The sequence below is a fragment of the Camelus ferus genome, chromosome 25 (assembly GCF_009834535.1).
Source record: "Camelus ferus isolate YT-003-E chromosome 25, BCGSAC_Cfer_1.0, whole genome shotgun sequence".
NCBI classification, from domain to species: domain Eukaryota; kingdom Metazoa; phylum Chordata; class Mammalia; order Artiodactyla; family Camelidae; genus Camelus; species Camelus ferus.
Window position 1 is genome coordinate 28,535,155 of NC_045720.1, and position 6,823 is coordinate 28,541,977.

A 6,823-nucleotide genomic window follows, 5' to 3' on the forward strand; every position below is an offset into this window, starting at 1 on the left:
GAGGGCAGAACAGTGATGGGCGGCCCTAAGTAAGGCCAACTCATCATATTTGGAAGAATATTGATTTTGCTTTTCTGACCATTGTTCTCTAACAAGTGAAAGGTTTGGTTCATCATTTTACTGTAGTATCAGCAACCAAATGTTGGATCCCAGTGCTTGACAGTCATGTGACTCTGCTGCCAGTGGGTACGGTGCCTGGGAAGCAAGAAGCATGCCACAACACAGACTCTCTGTGTTCAGTCATCTCCCACTCAAGGGCTGCTGCTGGCAGCTGGAAATTTGATTCAGGAATCAATGCTCTGTTAAGCACTATTGTTTTCATGTACAAAGAACAATGGCTGAGATTGTTTTTTCTTTTTAAACCACTCTTGATGTTATACTATTATAGTGTCCCTCGTTTTCTATTCCTTCACTCTCTTTGAAAAGCAAACACTCTTTTCTTGGTAATTAGGCACACAAATAAACATGAAACATTCTGTTTTTGTTTGACAGTTATCTCCACTTTCATGACTACAGTTTAAAAAAATACTATTCATTCCTCTCAAATTAGATACAGGCATTTTCTTTTTCTTTTCTTTTCTTGTTTTTTTCCTATTGTGGGCTATTGATTTCTGTGGGGAGGAGGAGGAATCAATAATGGCCAATCACAGATTTTAAAAATCCTAACTTTAGTATGAACAGGTAAAGAATTATAAAGAAATAGAACGTTTTAATATATTAATATGCAATCATCACATTTAAAGTTAAAGTAATGCTAAATTTTGCTAGTTTTAAAAAATAATATTTAATGACTAGAAATGAATATGTTTCACCTTTCATTGTGGTTAAAAAAGGAAAGTGTCTAAGAGGTCCCTCTTCCCCAACATCCTCCCAGGGCAGAAATCCCCTCTCTCTGAGCAAGTCCAGTGACAAGATAGCTTTCTGCTCTATGAGACAACCTAGGCATTGCCAGTTATTATATTGATAGGAAGTAATTAGAGGTCTATTGCAAGGCACCGTGCTGAGTATTCTGTGAGATTAAAAAAAAAATAAGAATCAAAATCCTTGCCATAAAGCAGCTTAGTATCTTGTTCACAAAGTTCAGACAATAATTACAATAACATAAGAGAAGAAATTAAGAAGACACAAACCAAAGCTTGTGGAAGCTTAAAGGGAGGAATGAGACAGCACATCTAGTCAAGGGAACCCACTGGTCCTAGCTCTGCCATCTGGACTGACACTGTAGTTTCTCTCGTCTACTTGTAGAGCTGGACGTAGTCTATGGATGAGTCCAAAGAAGCTGAGGGGTCTGAAGCTGGGTCTTGGGCATTCAACATTTTTGGGTATGAATCTGGACCTTCTCTTTTTTAGCTGGGTGATCTTTAGCAAGTTACATTCTTCACTGTACTTCTGTTTTTTCATTTGTAAAATGGGCATTGTCAGAACTACATGAAAAGCTTTTTGGAGGGTTAAGCAGTAATAGAAAAGGCTTTAGCATAATGCCTGGCACTTAGTGCATTAAAAAATAGTAGCTTTTGCTTTTACTTTTTTTTCATTTTCCGTCTTTTTTTCCCCCCTAATCTATCTCTAACTTTTTTTATCATTCCTAATAATACATGGTTTTCTAGACCTTCTCACCTTTATGGCTATCCTCCTCCAAACTATCTAGTTTTCATTCTTCTGTACAATGTGCTACCTCAAACTTTATAACAAACCTTTCCCCCAAACAGAAGACTACAGTTGGTGTCTGATCAAAATAGTAAATAAAACTGTGACCTCCCTCTGACCTGTACTTTTATTAATGCAGCCCCAAATTATTGCATTCAAAATTTTTTTTGGTTTTGATTTTGTTTTTTAGCAATTCCATGCCTTTGTTGGTTCACGGCAAGTTTGTGGCCAACTACCTTCTCTAGGTACTATTCAGATAATGAACAATCAGGCCTCTCCTGTCTTGTGCTTGTGCAACTGATTTTCTGAACCTAAATGAAGATCTCCTCCTTTCCCTCTCCTGTGGAGGCCTGGATTCTTGGCTGCAAGTAACAGAAAGCTAGCTGAAACCAACTTAAATAAGAAAGACGAACTTCTTTGTTGGTATATCTGAAGAGCAAGAAAAATGGGACAACTGGAATGCTGACTCTCTCTTCTTCGTGATGCGCAGTGGCTTCATTTTCTCATAGAGATCTCTTTTGGGACCCCTATGCTGGCAGCTCCTGGCTCATTCTGTCATAACTTGAGCCACAGGAGAAATGATTCCCTCATCCAGTCCTCCTCCTTCCAACCAAGGAAAGAGTGATCTGAATCAAGCATGTACCAATCGTTATTGAGCTGCCTCTGCCCCCAAGATAGGGTGAGAAGTTGTCAAACCTTAAATCGGTTACTGTGTCCAGGGAAGCTACGGTTGAGAAAATGGTGGTTCCCAGCAGAATTCAGGGTATGGCAGGGGAGACATTCTCCCAAAGGAATGAGGAATACATTTTCTAAAAGAAATGGAGGTTGCTTAGAGTTAAGTGACTTAGCCAAGTAGGGCCAAGACAAAATGAAGGTTTTCAAACTACTATTAAATTATAGATTGTTGAATGACACAAAAAGCTTAATCATTTTTGTGAAATCAAGCAATTTATATTTCTTCTCCCTATTTTAGTAAAGAAAGAACTAATCTTTTATTGTCTTTACTGAGTGCACTTTTCTCCTTTTAGTTAATATTAGGTAAAGCAAATTTAGATTGATAAAAATGTTTATAAGAGAACTTGTAAAACTTCAAATTAAATGACAAAGAAATCCAAAAATTCACATTAAATAAAATGAACCCCAAGTTACTGTTACTAACAATCATTTACGTGCTCATGTGACAGCACTTAGGCTAGGTTATTTATTAAAACAAACAAACAAACAAACAAACAAACAAAAAAACCAGAGCAAACCGTGATTCAAACTGGACAAGAATAGATTTCAGAGCTCCTATTTTCTATGACCAAAAAGTTTAGGATATCTGCCAGGCAGTTGTTTTGGGATAGAAGAATACAAGCCTATCTTGCCATGTATTACCCAACATACAAAACACTACTATCTGGTAATGCCTGGCAGCAAAATGAAAATGAGGTTAATTTTCCAAGGATTTCCAAACTTCCAAGGATTAGATGAAAATATAAGGGAGCAAATTCATGGGTTATATCATGTTTATTCTAGTCATGCATGTTATATTTATTTGTAAAACTGGATCATTGCTTTGCCCTCTTACTTAGGTTTCAAAATAGTCCTCCTAAATTAACAGTGAGTAATCTGTTATTTTTCAAAGTAATAAAGATGTCAGTGTATTGCTTATGACTTGCTTATCTAAGAAATCATGCAAATACCAGCGAGAGGTAAAATGTTGACCTATATATTCAATGACATACAGAGGCGGTGAAATGAAAATAGAAAACAAATCTTTTCCCTTATACCTGGGTTTGTATCTGGGCTCTATCACACCTCTACTTGCCAGACATACCACTCTATAGTTCAAATTATCCTGTGGACAAAGATAAGGGTGATAGATGTGAGCGACTTCAGGTCAGTGCTGGGATACAGGGCACTTTGTCTGGAATGTTGCATTACCCTGCTGACCTAAATTTTGTGAGAAGAAGAATTAACCATGACAATAAAAAGTCTCCTTCCAAATAAAGTGATACCTCATCTGAGGTGAAAATCAACCTAGGTAAAGGAATTACAACTCTAAAAGGTTATAGCAGATTCTTAGCAAATAAAGGATAGCCCTTTATATCAATTCTGTTCAAAGAAAGAATGGTATATAATCTGAACTCTGTACTTAGCAAAGTAATTCAAAGACACTCATTTTTACTAGCACGTGAAAGTTATAGCAGCAGATTCCTGATATGAAAGTTAGGTTTTTGGAAGATTATTAGTGCACAAAAAGATGTAGTGGACAACTGAAATACCACAACATTTTAAAAATGTGAATGTTTTAACTATTCAAAACCTATATATTTTGGTTTTCTATATAAGGAGTACTCTAAGAATGTACTTTAGTAGTAGAAATTCTTATTAAACTCTCTTTAAACATTCTCACTAAATTAGGGTTTTCTCACTCAATTACCATTGGACTCTATTTTGTCACATTTATATATGTGACTACAAGATATTTCTATTATAAACTAGTGATTTTAGGTTTGCCTATTGTCTTTTGAGTGACTTTATCAACAATCTAATTTATTCAGGCCTTTATACCTACTGGCACAAAAGCAAACAAGTTTCAATCAATACATCAGGATGATCTAAGTGTAAATGGTATTATCTCATTTTATCTTAAAGCTCTCTGTTTAGTGATAATACTTCCTCTGGCACTACCTGTGTTTTTGTGTATGAGTAACCTGACTTGGCAAAAGAAACAAAACCTCAAACCCCAAGCACAATTAAATCTGCTGTTCTCATTAGGAAGATATCACTCTGTTAAAGTTACATACTATGTTGTCTAGTTCACTGCAGTACAGTTTTTAAGATTCAACTGTATTCATTAGAAGCTACCATATTCTTTAAATCTGAATAACAAATACTAATTGTGAGGGCACATAGTTCAAACAATAAACTGTTGAGTTGCTTTATGGTGTAGTCCCATACTCTCCCCTTTTCTAAAATCTAAATCACTGGGAGTTTACCCAGGACTTGCCATTTGCCAAAAACAAAACCCTCTTTTCAGCCCGTTTCTGGCGTACGACATCCTGATCATTCATTTCATCTTAGAACATCCTCCTTGGATGGCTTGCCATTGTACTACTCTGATTTTCCTTCTGCTTCTCTGGCTGGTCCTCTTGCTGGCCTCTTTTCTCTCTGGCATTTCTCTAGGTCCTGTGCTTATATCCTTTTTCCTGTAGACCTTAACATTTCCTTAATTATCATGTCTGTAGGAAAGGATCCCAAAGTCACAGCCAAAAGGGCTCCAAATTTCCCCATTTCCAGGAGCCTATGAACCATCTTTACATGGGCATCTCATCAACAGCTCAAACTATGCTCAAAGAAGGCTCATCTTCCCTCCAAAATAGGTCCTTCTATTTCTATCTCTGTCCATGATTCCAGAATTCTCCCTGTTGATTACTTTGATATCCCCAAATCATGACACCTTCTCCTCTCCCTTGACATTCAAGATGACCTTTACCTGTTCTATGCCTTTTCCCTCCCATCCATTCTGAATCATCTTGTACTCTTCTTAACTGCTGTTAAGAGTCTCCTTCACTATTTCTCTCCCTTTCTATCTTCAATCGTGTTGATGCCAGAGTAATCTTTTAGAAGTATCTTTGAGTGTATCATGTCCCTGATTAAATGGTTCCAGACTGAAGTCCAAGCTCTGACCCCTTCTTGATCTCACCCTAACCCACCTTTTCAGTCTCATTTGCAACCATGCCCTATGTTGGAGCCAGAAAGCTCACTCACAGTTCTCTGCACTTCTCTCACCTATTTCCCTTGTCTGGAATATCTGCTGTCAAAATCATTTATTTCCTATGTCTGTAACGTCTGCTCTCAAAATCTATCTCTATGTTTCCCTAGCAGCCTTTCTCTCACTTAGCTGCAATCATTTCCTCCTTTACCAGGTTCCATGCAGCATTTGATCTATTTATCTGTCAACAATTTAGTTATTTTGTGTACTTGTCTTATTTTCCCTGCTAGACTGTAAGCAAGATTTCAAGTGGTGTATTCATTCCTAGCCCTCCTCTCTCCACCAGGGGGTCTAGTAAAGTGCTGTGCTTATAAATGTTCTGAATTGGAAATGATTTTTAAGGAATGAAAGAGAAAATTAAGAGATAGCAGAGTGAAAAAAATGTAAATACAATAGCAGGAATAGATTTCACAGCTCCTGATTTCTATCTAATACTTTCACCCCAGGTTCCCCATTTCAGCGTTGCTACCTTTCCACTCAGGAATGCTCTCTCGCTTCCTTTTTAATTCGATGATTTATTAATCAACCATAGTGCTGTCTACAAAGTAAACAGACGGTGGGGAAGTATGAAAGTGAAAAAGTCAGGGTCTTTATTTCAAAAGATCTTGATTTTGATCTCGACGGGTGTGTCAATACACATTTCGTTTGTGCCGCTGAGTCTCAGTCTCAGTTGCAAGGCATTAGCCCGGGAGGACTAAAGGTTTCTATCAGCAGTGCGAAGACATCTTAAAAACATGAAAATAAATTAAAATCTATGTAGGTCGTCCTAGGTTCGCCAGTAAAAATAAGTTTGTTATAGAGTAGTAAAATTAAAATGACCACAAAACAAGACGTAAGGGGATTAAAATAATCCCCTGGTAACATCAGTAATGCCCTCTCCAACACAGGTCCTTCACCAATAAGGACTGGGTCTGACTGCACCAACCCTTTCAAAAACGAAGACATAAAAAAATTTCTACTGCACCATACTGCAACGTTCGAGCACTGGGGACATTCCCACGCGGTCACGAGCCTCTGCAACACCCGAGCTGTCCTGGCCATTAGGAACTCACTTCCAAAAACGAGCGCCGCATCCCGTGGGGGATGGAGTCTCATCCTGGGAAGGCAGTCCCCAGGCGTACCCCACAGAGTTCTCACAAAGCAGAGAGCTCTCGACAGGGGAAACTCCGAAGATCGCCCACACAGGCCGCCCTTCTACCCTCTCTAAGCAATGCACGCGTCGCGCCGCCCCTAGCCCGGGACTGCGATCCGCGCCGCGACCGCTGGGCCCAGGTCCTAAAGCGCCCAGGCCGGCCTCAGGAGCGAGCGTAGGCGCCGGAGGAGCGGCCGCGCAGGCAACACCGCGCTCCGTGCGAGCCACCTCCCTTCTTCCCCGCCCGCCCCCGACCGCGTCGCTGGGGAGCTATGGAGGGCGGG